The sequence below is a fragment of the Lissotriton helveticus genome, chromosome 3_1 (genome assembly GCF_964261635.1).
Source record: "Lissotriton helveticus chromosome 3_1, aLisHel1.1, whole genome shotgun sequence".
In the NCBI taxonomy this organism is placed as follows: domain Eukaryota; kingdom Metazoa; phylum Chordata; class Amphibia; order Caudata; family Salamandridae; genus Lissotriton; species Lissotriton helveticus.
The window spans coordinates 178,089,138-178,114,327 of NC_136061.1; positions in this window are offsets into that span (position 1 = coordinate 178,089,138).

The window sequence follows — 25,190 nt, forward strand, 5'->3', positions numbered from 1 at the left end:
TTCCCAGCTAAGCTTACAGTTACCTTCCAAGGCAACAAGTTGTTTTTTCGGACTCCAGAAGAGGCATGGATGTGGATTGAGGAACTGCCTCAATTCCGGCACGGATCACCTCAAGCTCCAAATCAGTTCACAGAAAAGAGACTGGGCTCAAGTCAGGAGCGACCCAAAGAAAATTGCAGGAGACAAGTGTTGAAAATCTGAGGAACACTGGTGTGGTCCTTGCAACCTAGAGAAAGTAGGTCCCAAATATCGGACCCGGATGACGATGTCGAGCAAGGCCATGTGTCACACACCTTGCTGAGACCGAGTGACAATACCCACACTGAACTGTCAGAAAGAGAAGATTCTGCGGATGCAGACAGTGAACTTCCGTTACTAGAGAGCATTCAACTGTTAGAAGCCTCGATACGGTTTTGCTCAACACAAGCGCGCAACAGCAACATCCGACGAGTAATGGTAAAGAGGACTAAGATGGGGCCGGACGGCTGCCTACAGACAGTAAGATAACCCTAAGGCCTGGTAGACATTACAAATCTTTGGCCTGATACAGTGAGGTACACTGAGTGTTGTCATTGTATTATAGTGTAGTTAATTGAAACAGGGAGTGAGGGGTACAGACCTCTTAGTGGATCACCTGTGCCAGAGTTGTCATGTTGATGAATTGGGGGAGGGTATGGGTACCTGAAGAGCGTAGGGTCGGGGGTGAGTTAGACATTGTCTTATGTTGGGTATTGAGACTGTCATGAGGGGGGCTGTTCTTTTTTTGTTCAATCAAATGAATGCAGAGAGTGAGCTTGGTTTGTGGGATGTGGGCAAACCTCTGGGAGGGGGCGAGGTGCATAAGGAGTCACGTATCCTATTGCCTTGACCAGGGATAGATTCACGGCATTGACATGGAATGTCAATGGGCTAGGAAACAAAATCAAGTGGGTCTTGTATCTCAATATCTCAAATGACTTAAACCTGACATAATCTTTTTACAGGAAATGCACCTAATGGGTTTGAGTTGTTCTTTCCTGGGAAGGGGACAATATACCACCATAGCACACCCAGGTTTCACCAAGGGGTCGAGAGGAATGGCAATTTTCATTAAAAAGTTGCCTCTCTTTCGTATTACTCAACAGTGGCTGTACTCTGACGTTACCTATGTTGCAGTCCAGGGGATTTGGAATCGCACAGCGTTCTTACTTATTAGTGCATATGCGCCCCGCGACTGCAGCAACGTGCGCTAGACAGGCTGATGGAGATCCTGTTGCACTCCGGACCCGCTCTACATATCATAGTAGGGGACTTCAATGATGTGGTCAATGATGTGGTAATCCACCCTCTCCGGTGGAGAGGGTGGATTACCTAGCTTGGGGCATCTCAGATCATTCACCGCTTTGTTAATGGTGAGCGGGAAGGGTGACTGTCAAGTAACGAACAGGAGACTGAGCCCATGGGTCTTGAAAGATGAGAGGGTGGCTGAAGAGATTAGGGTCGATTCTGAGCTTTATTTTAAGGAGAATGTAGGTTCAGTACAGTCATGAGTCACCCTATGGGAAGCATTCAAGACGGTGCTTAGAGATAGAGCGCAAAATATAATTGCCAATAAAAAGAGACGAGAAGCGCAGGAAATGGAGGCCTTAGACCACATGCTTTTGAATCTGGAGGGTAGTGGCGCCTCTACAATGACTGTTCAGACCCTTCGCCAACTTGAGATTACCAGAAGGGAGTATCAGGCACTGGCGACCAGGGATGTTAGGGCTCGCCAACTGACAGTCCAACATTGACTCTACAAAACGGGCGACAGGGCGGTGAAACTGCTAGCGTGGCTGGGCAGGAAGGACATGGAGTGGAGATGGGTAACGTCAAACACAGAACAAGGCACCACGCATACCACACCCACAGATATTGCAGGGGCCTTTGCACGGTACTATACGAACTTGTACGCAGCTGCATTGCAGGTGGACGTGGCGTAAATAATCCACTACTTGGACACAATTGAGCTTCCCTCGCTCTCTTGGGAGGAGAGGAACAGACTAGAGGAGGACCTCACTCTCGAGGAAGTAACAGAGGCCACCGGCTGCCAAAAGTCGGAGAAAACCCCGGGCCCAAACGGACTCCCTGGAGAAATATGTTCCTGACAGCAAAAGAGCAAGGGATGCTCCCACTAGATCTTCGGATGGCCATGGTAGTGGTAATTCACAAGACTGGGAAACCTCTGGAGGATTGTGGGTCATATCGACCCATATCTCTGCTTAACATCGAGACCAAAATTCTAGCAACCACTCTGCGACGCGTTTCCTGACTGTCATTACCTCCTTGATTCATAGGGACCAATCTGGTTTCATGCCTAAGCGAGCCAAGCGTTTAAACCTACGACGCTTGACCAATTGGATGGCCACGGTTCAGGGTCGGGAAAGTCCTCATCGGCTCCTGTAGTTAGACGCCGAGAAGGCATTTGATACCATTTATTGGCCCTTCATGAGATGTACACTGGAAAGGTTTGGCTTCGATACAATCTTTAGAGACTGGTTAGCACTCCTGTATAATGCTCCTGAGGCTAAAGTCCGAGTTAACAGGCGGTCTCGAAGAGTTGGTCGATTCAAAGAGGCACTAGGCAGGGTTGTCCCCTATCCCCCCCTATTATTTGCTCATATATTGGAGCCTTTGGCCTGTGTGGTGCAAACTCCTCAAGGTCTAGGGGGTTTTGTAGACGAGTCTTTGCTTTTTAAAAGAAGAACGTATATCATTGTACGCAGATAATATTTTATTATACATCACTGAACCAGTAGCGACACTCCCCAAACTACTACAAATTTTCTGAGAATATGGGCGACATGCCGGATATAGGATTAATTGGGGTAAATCTGTCCTATACCCTATAGCCGGAATGGTGGAGCTCCACACTTATCCGAGCTGCGTTCGGCTATCCACAGAGGGGTTCACCTACTCTATATTACCACTGAGGTGGCAGTCAACTTAGAGCGCAATATCGGGCGAATTCTCTCGAATTTCCATGTCGATGTCAAGAGATGGAGAAAACTCCCATTGACGATTATGGGAAGGGATGCAATGTACGAAATGACAATGCTCCAACAATTGCTATACATCTTGCAAAATACATATTGTAAAATCCCAGAGACCGTGTTTGCAACCCTCAATAGCGAGCTACGCTTATTGTTATGGGACGAGCTCATCTGCGAATAGCTTTAAAAACACTACAGCGAAACCCATACAACGGTGGTCTTGCCCTGCTGGATATCAGAGCCTACTACAGAGCAGCCCATCTCACTGTAATTAATGAATGGCGCCATGCTCCAGGAGACCATCCCACCTATAGGTTGGAAAGATTACAATTCAGAGAGCGTAAGCAATCACACTTTATCTATGGTGGCAAAGGTAGTACTCAACTCTTACCAGCAACCCAACGTGTGCTGGAGGCATGTAAATGGCTGAGAAGCAAATGAAATAGTGCAGGAACCCAACAAGGGAGACCCTGCTATGGGAGGGTTCTAGACGGGATGAAATTAGGAAACTAAGAGGTTTTAAACAGTGGGATTTAATAGGGATTTTAAAAGTAGGAGATGTACTGCAGGCAGGTACATTGGCCCCATTTGCCTGGTTGCAAGCCACATATCAACTACATGATAATCAAGCTTATGCCTATCTCAGACTAAACATGCTTGGCAGGCGGAGGGCCTGGACAGACAGACATTGCCAGCAAATGCCCCATTAGAAGGCAGACTTTTTCAGGAATATGCCTGACAAACTGTGCCCTCTTCGAAATAAATAGGAACTTACCACGGGTCCACTAGAGAATATAGCCTGGGAAGCAGCCCTTATGCACCCATGAGAAGTAGCGATTAAACTATGACTACAGCTCATTCAATATAAAATTCTGCAGAGGACATACTTTGACAGAGCACAACTCTATTCCATGGGGCGAGCATATAACCCAGATTGCCTCAGATGCCACACAAATCGGGGTACATTTATACACACCCTTTGGGAGTGGGGTAGGGCTCAAACTTATTGGAGCAGGATACTACAAAACTAAATAACATACTGGAGGCCCAACTTGAGTTAGACATAACATTCCTTATACTGGGGATCGCCACAGGAGTGGACCTGACAAGGCATAAACTCATGTTGGCTAATTTGGGGCTTGTGGTTGCCAAGAGGGACATAGATAGACATTGGGGTGATAACCGACTCCCTACACTCAAAGAATGGAGAGCATGCTTGGATCTATATATGGTTACAGTGAGAGTGACCTTTAAGGCGAGAGGCTTCCCCCAGAAGTCCCGAAAGGTATGGGCGCCGTGGATAAAATACTATGGGTTAGAACCGGGTGATGAAGAGGGGGACTAGCTCTTACCAATGGGTGGAGCGGGGATAGGGTCTTGAGGATTGTGAGACCGGACTTATCCTTGAAGACTGGGATTCAGTTAGATCTGACCCTTAGCGTATGTATATGAACTGTGTTGAAATCTAACCCCGTGCTCTCTTTCAGATGAAAAGTATTTTTGCCCTATGCCAACTGCGATTGCCCAACTGCCAGTCTGTATCGTGCATTCATGATTTTTCTGATTGTAAGTTTGAATTATTTAAAATAAATAAACATATTTATAAAAAAAATTAAAAACTGATGCATCTGATCTGGAGTTACGGGCTGTGTTGTCACAACTTAATGCAGAGAGTCAGGATCAACCAATAGCTTTCATCAGCAGAAGGTTGACCCTGAGAGAAACGTTGGTCAGCTACAGAGAGAGAAGCCTTTGCTGTGGCCTAGGCCATGAACCAGCTGAGTTCATACCTGTTTGGCACTCACTTCATTGTTCAGACAGACCATAAGCCCCTCCTACGGCTAAAACAGATGATGGGTGAAAACCCCAAACTTTTGAGTTGGTCCATTTCCCTACAGGGGATGTACTATAAAGTGGAACATAGACCTGGGAGTAACCGTGCCAATGCAGATGGACTCTCCAGATATTTCCACTTAGAAAATAAAGACTCAACTGGGCAAGGTTAGTCTGATCTCCTAACGTTTGGGGGGACGTTGTGTAGGAAAGTAGGATCTGCTTCTTATGGTTACCCCCACTTATTGCTAAATGTGATACTGTTTTTGACTAGTCTGCCTCGGATCCTGCTAATCAGAACCCCAGTCTATCTGCTTTCTCCCTAAACTGTTATGTTATGTACTTAGGTAAACTACAGATTGGATACTGGGGTACCCTTGTCAGTCTCTAGTACATGGTACCCATGTACCCAGGGCAAAGGTACCCCAGAGTCCTCCCATGGGCTAAAGCATGTATTATGCCACCCATGAGCGGCCATGCAAAATGGAACTACAGGCCTGCTATTGCAGCCTGTGTAAGGTGGTGCATGCACTACTTACTTAAGATATAGGTTTACTATATCTAAGGGTCACTGCACTGAAAACCTATAAGTCACCCCTATAGCAGGCCTTAACAATCCTGAAGGCAGTGGCTTGGTACCACTGCATGAGCAGAAAACCCCTGCAGACTACGGAGCCCACTCTCCCTGGTTGTCAGTGAGACAGCCATTTACGACATATAGAGTGGCATTATGCAACCGCGTGATGATCAACTATAAAATGGCTGAAACAAACCCTACTGTGTTTGGTGTCAAACATGTTAGAATCAGACCCCCACACCAGGTTATGAAGCATAACTTTAATGTAGTACGAACACACAGTTCCTGTGTTTTTGGAAACGCAGACTCTTTGAAAGAAGTTTGGGGAACCATTGCGAACATCGGAGAGCAAGTAATGTAATGTTCTTTGGCTTCACACTTATAGTCTTGCTACAGCTTAGCATGACAGCACAGCAGAGTGTCCTCCACAGTCTTATTCCACGTTAATTGTGGTGTTGTGTTACATAGCCCTAAATATTTATTACATTTGTCAAGCAATGCCCCCGAAAAGAGCACGTTTCTAAATGTGAGCTCAGAGGCCTAACGCAAAGGAGGAAATTAGATTTGGACCGAAGGAGGAATGTGGCCAAAAAGCAAGATGGGGGAATTGAGAATGAGGTGTAACCTGTCAAGAAATATACTTTACCTATATTTGGCAGACACACCATGGGTTATGAGAAATACTTTAGCAGTGTTGTAAACTTTCAAGTGGTTTTTAGGTGAGGTTTACTGGAACAACGATTTTGCCTTTGGTAGCAATGTTAGAATGGACAAGTCATTGGGACAGCAGTGATAGAGGCAGCATTAGGTAAACAAGCATTTGCAATGCAATTGGTCTCGCCTTTGGGACTTTATATGCATTTAGCTGTGCAGCACATTAGCCTGGGCGTTGAAACATCTACTGTTCTTTAACATGGAGGGAAAGTAAGCACCAAACTGTGTGACATGCCAGGTATGTGAACACATGAGGAGAAATATTGCCTTCCAACGGGAAATGGTATAGCCCAAAGCTCTGTTTTTAATATAAAATCAGGGTCTTCGGTGGTCATATTACTGAAAATATAAGATTTGAAAACAATATTATTGTCTACGGGTGCTCGAGGAAGACAATTTCTATGGTCTGGAACCTAGAGTATGCTAAAGTGATTCTGGTATTTTACTGACCTCTGCTGGGCGTTGTCCATCAACAAAGTTAAATATAGGCAGTTGCCAGAAAAATGTAAAAAAGAAAGTCTCTCAGCGGAAAGAAATTTTAGTGTTTTACTGACCTCTACTGGTTGTTTTCTATCAAGACAGTTAAATGGAGGCAGGTGAACAAGCAGAAAGCAAATCTAGTATTTTACTGACCTCTACTGGTCGTTTTCTATCAAGACAGTTAAATAGAGGCCTTTGAATCGAAAAGAAAAGTCCCTAAGCGGAACCAGACAAGTCCTAGGGCTGATCTCCAGAGCCCACAAAGTACATACACATATAAGTATATACTAACGTATATATAAAAGGTCTTGAATGCTCAACCTAAAAATGTTTGAGCTTTCAGAGGCAGCATGTCAAGAAGCAGTGTTTAGGCTGACCTAAGCAGGAAAGCCAAGTTTGGGACAGCAGAAGAAACACCCGCAAAAGACCATGATTGAGGAATTTGAGATAATACCAGTGGAGGTAAAAGACAAAGCTGCAAGCATTTGCCAAACCAATAGCTCTGGCTCATAAGGTCTCACTACAGACAGCCGAAGATGCCTGTTGTGAGAACCTTGCAATCATCAATCAATGTTTAAAAATTTGCCACATGGTTCCCAGCACAGGAGAGGCCAGATTGTTTAGAAATCCTGTGCTGAAGACTCAACATCACTGAACATTTCCTCCGCAGGAGGCAGTCCTTCTAGTACCTCCAGTATGATATCAAGGGAGCAGAGGTGGTCATCACTAGTTCCCTCGGCAGCCGTCGAGGAAGAATTTGATGCCTGTGTGCCTGAGACTGATGCTTGCACATCCGCGGTGGAGACGATTTCCATTCTAACAGGAGCTGAAGTGTCCCGTAAAGGTTCCAGGAACGCCATCATCAACATGGGAATACGCTGTGGACAACTTTGCACATGGACCCTCAAAGTCGCCAGGAGCATGTCTATGTCCGGCGGCGCAACCAATGGAAGTATCAGACAGAGGTCCATCACGCGTCCAAATCTGCAAAAGAGGCAGTGGAATACTGGCAGGATGTGGTCAAGCCAGACAGGTCTGAAAGACAGGAACCAATGCTCACTCAGCTCTCGTAGCCGAGGTATACCAACAAAGAACACCAACCGCTCATGACAACGTGCGGGGGGACAGGTGTTGGCCTAACGGCTAAGGCGCTCGATCTCGGACCTGGGGATCTGGGTTCGAGTCTCGGTAACGACGCCAAAAACCCCCTGTGATTCTGGGCAAATCACTTAATCTCCCCGTGCCTAAAAAAAAAAAAATGAAAGTGTGTCCTCATGTAACGTAACTGGTGCTATGTAAAGCGCTCTGATAACTGATTCGGTTCGGTTCTAGTTCGCGCTATATAAAACTCTGCAAAAAAAAAAAACAACAAAAAAAAAACGCCACTCCAGCAGTGTTCTCTCCATGTCTTCAGTGTTGTTAACATCCATTGCGAGGCAATAGAATTATCAGGATGCCCGCTTCTGAAAGCAAAGGAAGCCCTCCAAAAACGTACGTAGTGTATAAATGATGGAATCACTTCGAAAATGGTTTGAAAGGTGGTTAAGAGACCTGATCCAATGCTCTTAAATAAGTGTACTATCCCCCGCGTATTAGACATGTTAAAGATATGATGGACCATTTCTCCGAAATGGAGCTGGAAGTTCGTACAGACCAGAGCCTCTATCTCTTCCAAGGACTTTGACACTTGGAGATCAAAGTTCGCTCGGGCTGACGTTAAGGCCACATTATGCTGAAATAGCATAGCTTTCAGTCTGCTCAGAGAATCAAACCCTATGTTGGATACATTCAGTGAAGGCCCCAGAGGTGCATCCCTAACTGTGCGAGCTGGGGGAAACAATACTTGCTTACAACAAATAAGCCTAGAGTTGACGGTCACTAGATAAGCAATGCCGGACATCATAACACAGCAACCTTGGTCATTCAGGATCAAGTAACTCCCATTTGAAAGTAACTCAAAACCCGGATGAATCACAGTAGCTGGAAAACCCTTCAGGTAGCAGGACAAGTTCGCTATTGACGCATTACATTACATGCGCTGTGCAGCGAGACTTCCTTACACACTAAAGACCCACTTAAGGCCTTTTCGCAGTTTGAACAACTCAAGAAAACCTCCTTGTCCTTGTTCCTAAACCTATATGTGTATGGCAACTCTCAGATTTCTCATATGTACCCTTCGCCCAAAGCTTCATACCTGCCTACTGGGTAATATTTAACCCTGGGCAAAGCACTACGCTACGCTCGCGTAGTTTGCACTACTTCACACTACGCGAACTGAAGATAGCACAGTGCAAACACGCGTAGCGTAGTGCAGCGTTCATTTATTGCTTGCTAGCGGTCCTCAACGTCAAGTTGGCGACCACGAGCAAGCAAAATGACATCCCAGCGAGACTTTTTCCTTGTTCGCGATCAGCAACATCAAGTTGCCGATCGCGAGGGTGGAAAATAAACCTCCCGGCGAGATTCTCAACGCAGGGAGGTCAGGTTTCTCATTGCGAGTGGTCGCGTATGCTCGTGACCGCTCGCAATGAGAAACTACCAGTCCTCGTTGAGAAAGCTGCCGCTCGAGTAAAAATCTACTCGAGTGGCAGAAAACTACAGCTTGCACTGTGCAAGATACCGTTTTCAATGATTGCACAGTGCCAGATACTTGTCCGCACTGTGCAATCATAGAAAACGGCATCTTGCACAGTGCGAACAGGGTACTACGCAGTTCGCGTAGTGCTACACGTAGCTCACGTAGTGCGAAGTGCACTTTGCGTAGCTTCGCGTAACGCTACTTCGCAAACTACGCCCAGCCCTAGTAATATTTCAGGCAGTAATAGAATTGGAATGTTGTGATTTGCAGTGTGATAAAGCCATGGATTGACAATTCTGTAGATGATGACTGCTACAGTGAAAGGTAACTTCTGTAGTTTTTCAACGAGCAGCATGGTGTACTTCGCATCTCTGCGTGCCATGGTAAATTGCCTTTCAGTCAGATTGTAAGCCAAAAACAGATTTCTGTTTTTAATGTATCGCCATGAAACATGCCCAGAACGCAGTGATTAAAGTGTCCAGCTTAAAAGCCTAATAGCACGTAGCTGTGATTGCCAATGTTGTAGAATAGACAAATTATATTCCATTATGTCGATAGCTGAGGACAGTGAATAAATACGAGACGAGAGTGTTGTCATGCAGTTGTCTACCACAGCTAAGGCCTTTTCTAGGTTAATTCTATCTATTTTCCGAAGGCTCTCTACAGCTTCCTGTTGGGAGACTTTCCAAACCTCATCATAGATGGAATATACAAATCGTTTGCAATGTGGTTTTTTAGGACCTAACAAGAAATCCCTACGATCCATTTTGTCTGACAGAAGGGACAAGTGTTGTTTCACCTGGGATAGCGTTGAGGTCTTTAGCAAATCTTGGCAAAACTTCCAGACTCTATAGGAAGTCACTACCCCTGGGTCGTCTGTGTGTACATAGTGTGGGTCGGGCCTATGTATACTAAACCCTTTGATGGTTCCCTTGAATCTTGCATTACACATATTCGTGTCTTCAGGCTAAACCAACCAACCCTTCCAATTGGGAGATGATGAATTGTATGTACTTGTACCATGTGTCCTCTCATTTCTTAGTGTGTTCTTCGTGAAAACCTTATTAGGTGTGGGTGAAGGGATGCTTGGTGTTTTCAGGTCTTTGATTTTTGCAAACCCAAAATAGCTAGTCTGTTGCACTGTTCTGTTCAGGAAAATCATCTGTAATGGTATGAGGCAAGCCCTGTGGCCTCCTTCAAAGAGGTCGACACCTTCAACCCTGGATATTGACACACTTAATTATAGATAGATATGGGTTCGTATTTTTGCACTAATTGGAACTGTCAGCACAAGTGAAACCATAAGAGTCTGTGTAGTACCTGGTCACAAATTACAAAAAATATAACGTAGTAGCAAATAGATAATTAATAACCACAGCAAGTCATGTTTGAACTAGCATGTTGTAATTCTGTTTTATATATTAGATAGTAGCCGTCAGCAGGGAGGCAGGGGGGATAGTTCAAAATTTTAGAGTGTTGTTTAATGTTTTGGAGATATTGTCATTTTAACATTGTAACAGCAGGATCAACTGCGACTCACAACACAGGGAGAATGAGAGACAACTAAATACCGTCAGACTCAGATCCGAACAGGCAACTATAGAGATATTGTAAAGTGATAAAGCTAATGGTCTCATATGAAGTCATGTTTGTATATCTCTATGGAACTATTGCTTCTCTGTTGTATGTGCAGAAAAATGAATAAAGTTTGTTTAAAACTAACTGATACAAGCTCTGAATAAAGCATCAGTTCCCTGAACCTGCCACTTTCATGTCTCCACATAGATTTTGTGTCTATGCTGTCTCTCCAGTAGTCGAAACCCTGTATAAACAGTTGGGAGATAAAAGGTGCTGAATATATCAGCTTTATGTTTGTTAGCATAATTTTCTTCTTAGTCTTTGCAAGTTTGTAGTAAAACGATTGTGGTTGGATGTATTGAACTCCGAAAAGTATGCAAAGTTCTGTACGAATGTGGCAGAACTACCTTTTGGCAGTATCGGGCAATGTTCTCATTGATGGTACACATTAGCAGTGCGTAGTACACTTGCTCTATGCAAAAAATAATGCCCTTAATGCTGGTAACAAAACATGGTATCGTAGTCAGTTGTATCCTCATACAATTCCCTGTAAGAAAAGGCAGCAGATTGTTCTAAATCTGTGAGCAAAGTATTTACAGTCTCAATGTCATCAGATAGTGTACTGGGGTAAGGAAATCATTTTAAGAAATTTTAAACAAATGTAGAATTTTCTAATGTTTATCGTAAGAAACTTCATCCCAAACTATACCATCCAGTATTGGAATTGCTGTAATGTTCACCAGGGACAAGTCTCTTTGTTTAAGGTATGATGACGTATGTGGTTTCAGGACCAAGTTCACAGATTGTACTGTAGAACGTTCTGGGAGTTAATGTCCGTTCAGAAGAAGAAAAAAGACAGTCACTGTACCAATCCAAATTAACAGGTATACTGCCCCTATTGCGAACCAAATATGCAACCGAGGTGGCACTAAGTAAGTCTTTTTGAGCAAAAGATAGAATTGTCGAAATGTTTCTTTCTTTGAAGTGGGTGGCATTTGATCAGGTTCTCTTGGATCTGAAGAGAAATCATAGAAGTTGATGAAGTAGCCAGACGCAGTTCGATCTATCTTCGGTAGCTCAGCAGGTTTTGTAGAACTGGCAGATGTTTCTTTTGAGGGCACATTAATGTAGACATCATAGTTGGGCTGAATTGCAACTTGCATTGTTGTTTCTTCTTGATGTTTTTCAATTGCAGCTGGAATGATTTGTGCTCCATTATTCGTTACTCCTTCACATTGCGTAATGGAGTCTTGAAAGGTTATTTGTTTCTCCAAGTGAACTTCCTGTAAAGTAGCAAGAGAAGGTCTGCGGCTACTCAGGATCCGATGGTGCCTACTGTTGCGAATCGGCCACATGATGCGGTTTGATCATATCAATGGAGACAAATCTTTTTCTTTTTTGACGGCAAGAGGCCGAAGAAGTACTGTTCTTGTTCCCACTACCGCTAGGACAGGTACGGCTGTTCTGTAAGATGGCCCAAACTCTCTTCTGTCCACAATCTTTTCCATGACCAGGTTCCTAATCTTGCCTGGACTGGTTTCACTTCCACAGTGGCGGTGCATTTGACTTGCACATTGCTTTGTAACGCTCGGAAATCATTGAGTTCCTGTAAAACAGCCAAACGGTCATTCAGTTCAAATGGTTTTGCATCCACCACTGTGCTGGCACAATCGAGATCAGGTACCCACATTCTTGTCCCAAACAGGATTTCATAAGGGGTACAGCCTCCCAATGATTTTCTTGGCATTATATTTAGTGCCCTCTGTCTGGACCCCATATAGGTGATTGACCCAACTACTATCCTTGCCTAATACCATTGTTGTTAAGGATTGCTTTAGGTCCCAGTTTTTCCTCTCCACCACGATTTTCCCTCGGGATAGGAGGGGGAGGAGTACCGCAAGACCACTCCCATACTTTCTATGGCTTCCTTGTAAGCCCTAGAGCTAAACGCAGGGCCACGGTCAGAATGTAACGTGCCAATTGCGTATGTCCCAATGAAGACTTGCAAATCTTTTATAACAGTTCGAGCGTCAGCCAAGGGCTGGGGCCAAACTCATAGGAATCTAGAGCATGAATCCACTGAGACCAAGATGTACTTGAAAGCCCCATCTGACACATGCGAGAGGTCTGTCTGAAATCAGTAATGGTGTTAGTGGTGGCTTGTAAATGGTGAAACCCTTCATCTGCTGGCACATAAAGCACTTCAGGACATAGTCCTTTGTTTATTTTGTCAACCCCGACCACCAGTAATGCTGCTTCAATATTGAAATTGTTGCAGTGATTCCTGCGTATGCAGAGCCCAGATCCTCGTGTGCAGCTTGTAATAAACCTAATCTGCGATCTTTGTTTGGTATTATTCTATCCCCCACTCCTGGAATTTGAGCATACGGTGTGTTTTGCGCATCCAACTTGTAGGAGTACTTGAGTGGAAAGCCTTTTGGCAGGACGGTAGAGCCGTTCTTTGTGGCATTGATAGCTACTATTTTATCTCCATCTAGTCTCGTGAGTGAACGAGTGATTGCGGGAATGGCATTTTGCACTGTTGCCTTGTCGGCTTGATCAGCCAGTGAATTCCCTACAATGTGTATGCCAATACTTTGAAAACTCAAAGCGTGAATAACTTGAGCTCATTGCAGGCATGCTTTCAGCTTTGCCACTTGTTCCCATAACAATTTGTGTTTTATCGTGCAAACCTTGGAGTCTCTGAACCCATTCTGGCCCCAGTAGTGAAGATTTGTGTTGTAAGATTGCACACAGTAAAATGAATCGCACAAAATCAGTGTGGGCAATTCCCGATCCGTATACTGTAATGCTAGTATCAGGGCTTTCAGTTCTGCCAGCTGTGCTGTAAATCTCCCAGAGATTGTGTAGTCTTATTGCTGGGATGGGACTTGCTGTCCCGCATTCGACCTTTCACTATAGCACACGCTGCACTATATTGCTGTTTACTTCCAATAGCCGGTTGGGCAGAACCATCAGTGTAAATGATGTATTCATACTGATCAAGAGGCAAGATCTCATTCGGGACAGGGTATTCTTGTTCTTACTGCAGAAAGGCTTGTGTTTTCAGTGTAGGATCATATCTGTATTCTACACCTGTTACAGTGAGAAAATTAGCCCATTGTATCCACTGTGGAGGCAATGCTGGCTTTTGTTACCGATTCTAAAGTCGGTATCGGGGTCACAAGGATAATGTGTTTCCCATGTGCTAGTGCTCTTTCTCTCCCTACCGCAGTCTGTACTGCCGTCAGGATTTTTTCTGTTGCTGCAAATTGACTTTCTGCATTCGTGTACAAATTAGATTTGTACGTGATTTGAACTGTCTCACCTTCATTGAACGTGATGAAGGTATACCCTGATAACCTGGGGACGACCCGTATTACCAGGTTGCGGACGTTTACTCGTGTCTGTAAGTCTTTTGAAGCTATCACGTCAGCTTGAACTGAACGTAGAGTGTCTGTATGTTTTTGAGTCCACTTGTTTGATGTAAAATCAAGTCTGATTAAGTCATACAAAGGTTTTATTCTTTCCGTGTAGTCTTGAATGTATGTTCTGCATAATTTAGAAATCCTAAAATGGTTTGTAAACCCTTCAGAGTTTTTGGAGGCTGGATTAGCGCGCATTTTCATAGAAAATTTGTAGCCAGGCTTTTGCCTTCACTTGAAAGTTCATATCCCAAATATATCAGGCTGAGATGGGCTATTTTAGATTTTTTTAAGTTAAATTTGTAGCTCAAATTGGCAAAACCAACAATTATGTTGTCCACCCTGCTCAAGTGTTAAAGTAATTCATAGTTTGTCAGATAAATATCATCTACGTAGGACACTGCCACTTCATCACAAGTTTGTAATAGCTCTGACACTCCAAAAATAACCTGGGGCTGTTCCCTTTAGCCTTGGGTCAGGCGCCAAAACTGATGCTGAATGCAGAGGGCAAAAAACATTTTTGAATATCTGCTTTCAGGAGCGATATATATTGGCAGAAGAATCCATTTGAGACATCTAGCGTTGTTTTGTATTTCTTCCGCAGAATGTCATTATTGCAGCACTATGTGCGTTCTGAACTGCAAATGTTTTTGTGCATGTGTTCAAGTGTCTAATCTAAAACCAAACGATATGTGTTGTCGGGTTTCATGACGGGAAACAAAGGGTTGTTTATTGGCGAGGTGCAAGTTTCAATCACACCTTGGTATTCCAGTTGGTCTAAGATTTCTTTGATCTGTTTCTTTGCTCCATTTTTAACAGGGTACTGTCTCTGTGGAGTTGGAGTCGTTTTTAATGGGATTTTGTGGTGTTTGGACTCCTCGTCCCACCCTACATGGTTGCGGTATAATGCCATAGCTAGCGATTGTGCCCACTCTTGCACGTATGAGTGTTTTAAGGAAACAGAAACGAGGTTGGAAAAAGCAGGCAAAATTAGGCATTCAACTTTTGGGCAATCCATACAAATTCAGCCGGCCAATCTATTTTTGCTAACAGGATGTCGTATCCAAATATCAAATTTTCCCAAAAGAGACGTTTAATTGTTCTTGAGATGTCCCCCTCTATTTGGAGATTAATTGTTGTGTAGACGGTGTGGGACACTCACTCTTGTATCAGGTGTTTCCACTGTGATATATTCATTCAATACTTCTGTCACCAGAAATTTCTTCAGGCTCTGACGAGCTATTGTTACTTCTGCCATGCTGTCTAGCATCGTCAGACCTCTGACCCTTAGTCGAAGGCATACTCTCTCCCCAGCAGCTCCACGCTTATTTCACCGTCGTTGAGCCTTCAATCCTCCTCCTGGGAGGTTTTCGAGACCGCAGCCTGCCAGTTCTTCCTCCTGTTGCCTCTGCCTGACTCCGCCCCCTGGGTTTTGTAACTCCAGGTATTATCTTGTGTTTTAATTCCTGGTATTGTCGCGTGTTGTAATTCCTGGTATTATCTTGTGTTTTGTTTTTTTCCTTACACCTCAGTGCCCATTCTTCGCCGTTCCCCTTTCTCCCGCTTCCTGTTCCTGTCACTGCTCCCCCTGCATCCCTGCCCCCCTGTCCACATCCGATCCTGCCTCCCAGCTGCCTGTCCCTACCTCCTCCCCTACTTAATTGCAGCCGTTGGGCAGTCGCACCTCTGGCACGCCAAAGATGTGCCTAAAGCAAACTCATCTGCGCCTGTCTCCAACCCGACCGCGACCACCGACATACCCCTGGATCTGCAACCTCCCACTGCTACGAATCTGCCGCCCTCCTCTCACTCAACCCCGGAAGACCCAGAGACTGCCAACAGGCCTTGCTTGCCGAACACAACCCACGGCCAGTTCTCCTGCCTTCACTTCGCCAAACTTTTACCACCACCCCGGCCCCAACACCAGCACCAAAAATGCTTCCTCCTCAACGTGCATTCTGTACACAAACACTCCATGGAAATCTGGTACCTACTCGGGGCTCACTCGCCCGACATCACCTTCTTCACAGAGACCTAGACAAACACCGCCTCTGCCCCCTACATCAACACTGCCATCCCGGACAGATACAAGATCCCCACGGAAAGACTGCCCCAACCACCAGGGAGGAGGCATCGCCATCACCCACAAAAGCACCCTCCACCTCACCACATCCAGCGAAAACCCTTCCTTCACAGAACACCTGCATTTCCAGATTTACACCAGCACTAAGACCACACTCTGTGGAACACTCATCTACCGGCTCCCGGACACCCTTCACCACCACCATCACCGACTTCATCGTACCCCACGCCAATCGCATCAATGAACTACGTACTCATTGGAGACCTCAACTTCCACCTTGACAACCCCAGCAACCCCAACTCTACCATCCTACGTGCCAACCTCGCCAGCATCGGACTCAACTAACTTGTCACCACACCAACACACAGAGCAGGACTCACCCTCGACCCCATCTTCGCTGCAGGCAACAATGTTCCCTTCAGCCACACCACGTAACCACCATGGACCGACTACCACTGCGTTCTCTTCACCATCGATAAGCCCAAGGCACCAAAACCAGATCCCCACCAACCACGAAGAAACTGGAGCAAGGTCACGGACGAGCAACTAAACACCACCCTCACCGAGACAACCACACCTGCGCATCCGACACAAACAACACAGCAGGAGGACTCCACACCTGGTTCTCCAACTGCGCAGACGAGCTTGCCCGCTAGGCAACCCTGGCAAACAACACCCAAAAAAGCTACTTGTTTCACCACCGACCTCCAAGAAGCCAGGTGCACCTGCAGATGCCTTGAAAAGAACTGGAGGAACACCAAGAGAACCAATAACTACTCCACCTACATGGACGCCATGATGGACTACCACAACGAAATCAGAACAACCAAATGGAACTTTATCCACAACAAAATCCTCACCAACTCCACCAACTCAAAGGAACTCCTCAGTGTCATTCAGGAATTCACCAACCCACGCAGCGAAGCCACAGACGTCAACCCAGTCCCAAGATCTCTGCAACAAACTTGGAACCTACTTCCACTTCAAGATCAGAACACTCTATGACAACTTCATTGACCACCCACAAGAAGCCACAGCCAGCACCCCGCCTCCCCAAGACACTAGCAAGCCCACCATCTCCAATTGGACACCAATCACGAACGAAGACACTGCCATAACCATGAAAGGCATCCTCTCGGGGGCCCCGCACATCTACCACATCTACACCATCACACCTGAACTGCAATGCACCATCAACACCACCTTCAAAGCGGGCACCTTCCCAGATGACTGGAAGCGCGCTGAAGTCAGGCCCCATCTCATCAATCTCACAGCCGACCGCACCAACCTCAAAAACTACCGGCCCATCTCGCTTCTCCCTTTCGCAACCAAAGTGGCAGAGAAAACAGTCAACAGGAAACTGACACGATTCATCAAAGAGCACGCTGTCCTCGACCCGTCCCAATCCGAAGCAACCACTGCACCAAGACTGCCCTACTCGCCGCCACGGACGACACCCGCACCCTCCTGAACCAAGGCCACAGCGCAGCCCTCATCCTCCTTGACCTGTCTGCGGCCATCGACACAGTCTCCCATCGGACACTAGTCGCCAGACTACACAACGCTGGCGTACAAGGAACTGCCCTTGACTGGACTACCGCCCTTCCTCTCCGCCCCCACGGACATCACCTGCGGAGTCCCACAGGGTTAATCTTTGAGCCTAACCCTCTTCCAACATCTACATCGCTTATAAAGCCACAGGCAATACTGGACCTTTGTTCCTGAAGGAAGCTCTTGATGCCTACACCCCCAACAGATCTCTACGGTCATCTACAGCAAATTTGTTGAAGGTACCCCACCTTAAGACAGCTTAATGGGGTGATAGGCGGTTCACCGTCACCACAGGCAAATTGTGGAATTCTCTCCCCATCCACATCAAGTCCAGCCCGACCCTAATTGCCTTCAGGGAAATGATAAAAACATTGCTTTTTAGCCAATAGTCTATAGATCATGGTTCATGCTTGCTTTCCGAAGCGCCAAGACACCCACAGGTATTTGCGTGCTTTATAAATTGTATAAAATAAATAAATAAATGGCCCCTCGCAGCCACATTTCCACAACACGGCCTTAACATCTTGTCCTAGGCTGACGACACCCAGCTCATCCTCTCCCTCACCAAAGACCCTGCCACCGCAAAACTCAACTTCCAGAGAGGAATGCAAGAAGTCGCAGTCTGGATGACCAACAGCTGCCTAAAACTCAATGCAGAGAAGACAGAAGTCCTCATTCTCGGTACCACTCCTTCAGCATGGGACAACACCTGGTGGCCCACAGCCCTCGGAAGCCCTCCCACACCCTCAGACCCCGCCAAAAATTTTGGCATCATACTCAACTCATTGCTTGCCATGAACCGACAGATCAACGCCGTCTCCTCCAGCTGCATCAACACCCTCTGCATACTCCGCAAGACTTTCCAATGGATCTCCCCTGAGTGAAGAAAGATAGTTACCCATGCACTCATTACCAGCAGACTGGACTATGGCAATGCACTCTACACCGGCATCAACAAATCCCTACTCTGTAAGTTCCAAACATTACAGAACACCACAGCCAGACTTGTCCTGGGCATCCCCAGCACGAACACATCAGCCGACACCTCCGGAGACTCTACTGGCTTCCCGTGGAGAAAATAATCACCTACAAAATCCTCACGCACACCTACAAATGCCTACACAACAACGGACCCAAGTACCTCAACGACAGATTAAACTTCCACGTACCCAAAAGAAACCTGTGCTCGTCCAACCTCGCACTGGCTAAAACCCCATGCATTCACAAAGCCAGAGCAGGCAGAAGATCGTACGCTCACATCGCAGCCAAGACCTGGAACGAGCTACTGGCAGACATAAGACACGCCCTCTCCCTGAACACCTTCAGGAAGACTCTCAAGAACTGGCTCTTCAGCTGAACGGAGTCTTCTCTCCCACACCCCCCACCCTCAGCGCCTTGAGACCCTCTCGGGTGAGTAGTGCACTTTTAATTCGCTGATTGATTCCCCGTTCAGAAGCTGAGTACTCAGTAACCTGGGCATTTCTAATTTTTAAGCCAGCTACGTTCTTCTTTTTGAATTGGGGCTTTGCTTTAGGTTTCTTTTCTTGTTTGACAATGAAATCTGAAGTATGATGTCTTTCCCTTTTTCCCTTTGGTTGATCTTCAATACTTTCTGACCATCCTTCCCTCTCCAAACTTGTCGATGACCCCTGAAAGGAACGAAAGAAACTTGTATCAGAATACTGATACCTGTCAGGTTTCCTACTGTTATCACGATTCCTAAGGTTGTACCTCTTTTTAAAGGACTCTTGTTGGGAAGACCCACCCCTTGATCGTAAAGTGTTTCTGTTATTAATATTTTTAGATTGATTATTATCCCATTTCTTTTTAGAAGAAATGGGTGCTTACTTTGAGTTATCCTTATCAGAACTACTCACCACTTGTGGTGTCCCTGGTTTGGCTCCCAAGCTATCTCTACCTAGTGAAGCATAGGTTTCTTTGATAATTTTTGGTAATGCACGCTCCTTAAGCGTTGGCATACAGCATGGGTACTCACAAACTTTCTCTCGGGGGCCAAATTTACAGTGTGATTTGTGGCTGAGGGACGCACCGGTGGGGGCGGGGTCAGAGGGGGAGGGGGCCTGGCTAAAGCAAACAAAAATTGTGACCATGAGGTTGAACACAGGTCCCTGCAGCAGACACCTTCGTCCACTGAGCCACCAGACCCAGTATACACACATCTTTCTCTCTCTCCCTCCTTCTCTCCCATCTTCTCTCTCTCTCCCTCTCTCTCTCTCTCTCCCTCCCTCCCTCTCCCTCTGTGTCTCCCTCCCTCTCTCTCCCTTCCTCTCCATCCCTCTGTGTCTCCCTCCCTCCCTCCATGTCTCCCACTCTCACTCTGTGTCTCCCTCCCTGTCTCCCTCTCCCTCTGTGTCTCCCTTCCAGTCTCCCACTCTCCCTCTGTGTCTCCCTCCCAGTCTCCCACTCTCCCTCTGTGTCTCCCTCCCTCTCTCCCACTCTCCCTCTGTGTCTCCCTCCGGGTCTCCCACTCTCCCTCTGTGTCTACCTCCGTCTCCCACTCTCCCTCTGTGTCTCCCTCCCTGTCTCCCACTCTCCCTCTGTGTCTCCCTCCCTGTCTCCCACTCTCTGTTTTCCTCCCTCTGTGTCTCCCTTCCTCCCTCCCTCTGTGTCTCCCTCCCTCCGTGACTCCCTCCCTCCCACTGTGTCTCCCTCCCTGTCTCCTACTCTCTGTTTCCCTCCCTCCCTCCCTCTGTGTCTCCCTCCCTGTCTCCCACTCTCCCTCTGTGTCTCCCTCCCAGCCTCCCACTCTCCCTCTGTGTCTCCCTCCCAGTCTCCCCCTCCCTCTGTGTCTCCCTTCCAGTCTCCCACTCCTCCTCTGTGTCTCCCTCCCAGTCTCCCACTCTCCCTCTGTGTCTCCCTCCCTGTCTCCCACTCTCTGTTTCCCTCCCTCTGTGTCTCCCTCCCTCCCTCCCTCTGTGTCTCCCTCCCTGTCTCCCACTCTCTGTTTCCCTCCCTCCCTCTGTGTCTCCCTCCCTCCCTCTATTTCTCCCTCCCTTCCTCCCTCTGTGTCTCCCTCCCTCCCACTGTGTCTCCCTCCCTGTCTCCCACTCTCTGTTTCCCTCCCTCCCTCTGTGTCTCCCTCCTTCCTCCCTGTCTCCCTCCATCTCTCTGTGTCTCCCTCCCTCCCTCTGTCTCCCTCCCTCCCTCCCTCTTTGTCTCCCTCCCTGTCTCCCACTCTCTGTTTCCCTCCCTCCCTCTGTGTCTCCCTCCCTCCGTGTCTCCCTCCCTCCCTCTGTGTCTCCCTCCCTGTCTCCCACTCTCTGTTTCCCTCCCTCCCTCTGTGTCTCCCTCCCTGTCTCCCACTCTCTGTTTCCCTTTCTCCCTCCTGCCCTCTCTTTGTGTCTCCCTTCTCCCTCCCTCTGTGTCTCCCTCCCTCCCTCCCTCTGTGTCTCCCTTCCTCCCTTTCTGTCCTCTCACCTGTGTGTGTGTGTCAGCCCTCAGCCCGGGCTGAGACAGCTTCCCCGGCCGCGCGCACACAGCCGCACCAAGTACTTCATGGGTCTTTAAAAGACCATTTACATGTTAATTAAGCGTTGTTGAATTTCACCTTCTAGGCCCCTGCAGCTCCCCTCTGACAATCACTGGAACCCCCCGGACCTCCTCGGAGCAGAGTCTGAGTCTGTGCTGCTGCGGCTGTATTTGCGAACACTATTTAATTTATTTAATTTTAAACACAGGTGTCTGCAATGTCCGCCGGCCGCCCAGGAAGGCTTGCCGGGCCGCCACCGGCCCGCAGGCCATACTATGAGTACCCCTGGCATATAGGTACCACTGCTGCTTCCCCCTTGATGTTGCTCAGAATAATTGCCAAGACTTAGTCAAAATGACCCATCAGTTCCATCCACAAGTCCAGGGCAACTCCTGTCCTGTACTCATTCTGTATCTGTTTTAATACATCAGGAATAACTGATATGGTTGGGGTACTGTGTATTCCAACCATAGCAAAGATTGTTCCCCATGTGGGACAATCCTCCAGTGAGGGAACCATTCCCATTGGCAAGCAAATTGTTAACATTCTGTGTTTTTCCTGTGGACCTGTACCGGGAAATACTGCTTCTAACTGTGCTATCTTTTCAACGATCCAGAATGGTACTTGATCCCTTTTTGATGGGAACGCACCCATTATTGCTTTAGTGTTTGTGGACTAATTATTGATTGGGCTGGGTCTGAACTATTCCAGGTGGAGCAGCTCACACAGGTTTCCATGTGAGTGTTCGCGTGATGAAATGGACAATATGTCTGCCCTAAGTGCGCTGGGGATGCCCAGACGTGGGTCCCAGGCACTCCACACCACTTGGAGTCAAGCTAGCCGGGCTGAAGAGAGGTGTTACCTCGAAACCGGTCCGGTCCTCGGATGCTTGATTCCGGTCTGGGAAAGATATGGCTGTTGTAGTTCGGACTGGACTGTTCCCATGGGGCAACAGGGTCAGAGCTGATTTGCATAAAGCCATTATCTGACCCAGGGTGGTGTGGAGTGCAAAAAAACGATGGATTTGGGCCCAGATCTTTTGACTGGGGGAGTGTGTGACATTGATCCACATTCAGTCCATCACTTGTTGTTTTTTGCAATATGTCTGTATAGCCTTACTACTTCTTTGTAAAGTGTACGCACTTCCCCTTCTGGGAGTGTGTCTATCCCAGGATGCGGAGTGTAAGCCGCGAAGACCGGCCATGTCGCTCCTCCTATGCTGAGCGGACCACATCTTACAACCGAAGTTGTGTGATTTACGGCCTCTTTCAACCAGTTTTTATGTTGCTGGTAAGTTAACGGAACTTCAATGTCCTCGTATGGGATGTATCCTTCTGGTGGATCCACTTCAATATATTTGTAATATAATTGTGTCTGTTGATCTGCAGGTGGGAATTTTACCCAGGAATTAAATACCTCTGTTACGAACACCTTGTGTGCCTCAATCATGAAGGAAACATGGCCACCTGCTTCAGGTAATCCATGTTCTAACAATTTCAGAGTTACTGTCTGTCTGCATTTCTCTGTGATATTTAGAGCAGCATTTCCCACACTGTGGTCCGCGGACTACCCAGGGGTCCGTGGCACATTCCCAGGAGGTCCGCAGGACTGGAGTGCCTAATGTAAGAGGTGTGACAGCTATACAATCTGGCCCCCAGGCTCACAGCACATGAGAGGTGTGAATGTTGCTGGCACCGGGACGGCAAGACTGCAATGAAATTTGGCCAAACACCCTTCAGCTATAGGTGCAAGCTGAAGGGTGATTGCCCTTTTATTGTATTATTCACTTCTGCCCATCATCCGATGCCGAGATTGAAGAGCATTGGAGGCTGGAGCACGTTGAACAGGCAGGAGGGCTCTTCTTCTGGGACTGTATGTAAGTGTTTAATTTGTGTGTGCGTGTTTGTGTGTGTTTCCCTCGTTTTTTGTGCCCTTCTGCCCTCTGTTCCACTCGTTTTTTGTGCCCTTCTGCCGTCTGTGCCACTCATTTTTCCCTTGTTTTTTGTGCCTTTCTGCCCTCTGTTCCACTCGTTTTTTTGTGCCCTTCTGCCCTCTGTGCCACTCGTTTCCCTCATATTTTGTGCCTTTCTGCCCTCTGTTCCACTTGTTTCCCCCTCGTTTTTTGTGCCTTTCTGCCCTATGTTCCACTCGTTTTTTGTGCCCTTCTGCCCTCTGTTCCACTTGTTTTTTTGTGCCCTTCTGTCCACTGTGCCGCACTTTTTCCCCTCATTTTTTGTGCCTCTCTGCCCTCTGTGCCACTCGCTTTTCCCTCGTTTTTTGTGCCCTTCTGCCCTCTGTTCCACTCGTTTTTTGTTACCCTTCTGCACTCTGTGCCACTCGTTTTTCTCTTGTTTTTTGTTCCCTCTGTTCCACTTGTTTTTTGGTGCCCTTCTGCCCTCTATGCTACTCGCTTTTCTCTCGTTTTTTGTGCCCTCTGTTCCACTTGTTTTTTGGTGCCCTTCTGCCCTCTATGCTACTCGTTTTTCCCTCGTTTTTTGTGCCTTTCGGCACTCTGTTCCACTCGGTTTTTGTGCCCTTCTGCCCCCTGTGCCACTCGTTTTCCCCCTGTTTTTTGTGCCTTTCTGCCCTCTGTTCCACTCATTTTTCCCTCATTTTTTGTGCCCTTCTGCCCTCTTTTCCACTCTTTTTTGGGCTCTTCTGCCTTCTGTTTTTTCATTGTTTTTGTGCCCCTTTTTCCTTCTGTTCCACTCGTTTCCCCCGCCACTGTGCCCCCTGCGGCCCCGCCCCCCTTGACTGCCCACTGCTCATTCGCTGCCCCTTATCACGATAACTATAACTTATTATAGTTATCGCTGGGTTGTAGTTGTTGCACTTTTAGATCTTTTCTTCTCTAAAATTTTTTTTTAATTTAAAGTGTTATTCGTTTTAGAACATGGGTACTCACAAACTTTTTCTCGGGGGCCAAAATTACAGTTTGGTTTGTGGCCGAGGGACGCACAGATGGGCCTGTGAGATGGAGGTGGGGTCCGTGGGGAAGTGGGGTAAGTGGAGGCGGGGTTACTGGGTCATAAAAAAATCACCCATTTCCAAAACATTAGTAGACAATGCTGTATTTCGAAATGCAATATATGTGTGTATGTAGCCCTAATAATAACTGTCAATATTTTTATTTTTACTGGGATCTGTGTGTTTCTGACCATAGCTTTCCATCTTTGCCTTCTGACAAACACCCAGTTCCCTGTTCTTAGGCCCCCAGTTGCACAGAGCGGATCTACCACATGGTGATCAGCAATAAATCTTCTCGCTTACATTCACAAATTAACCTAATTGGTGCACGCCTGCTACCTAGGGGGGTTTTCTGTTTGGTAAATTCATGGCACTGGTGGAAATGTGAAAATTAGTAGTTTTGGTGAGAATGCGTAACCCAAATAATCAATACTATACCTTCCACCAGGGGACATATCATAATTGGGGAAAAACTGTGCATGCTATATACAAGGTCATATGTAAACGAGTACTATCTGAAGTTTGTTAGCCTTCTAATTATGGATGTTGCAAAGCCTTGCACAAGGGAAAATGCATTTCCACCTTTACCCCTACCACCTAGCAAGGGCAGTGCCTTAGGAAGTCTGTTCAGCCGGCCCACATCCTAGCAACGTCTTGTTTAGTGACCTTCCATTTCAGAGGATTTGAACAGTTTTGAGATATTTTTAGAGCTTCTCCTAGCTCAAAATGGTGTCATTTCCAATACTTACCTTTTCCCATTGACTTCATTGCTTTGGTTCGCTTGCAAGCAAGTGTCACTCTAAGTGGCATACATTTTTTTGTGAAACAGAACGTATATGTACACTGAAACCTTGACAATGGCACACATATGTCATCTGAAAACCTGCCAGCTATGTCCTCATT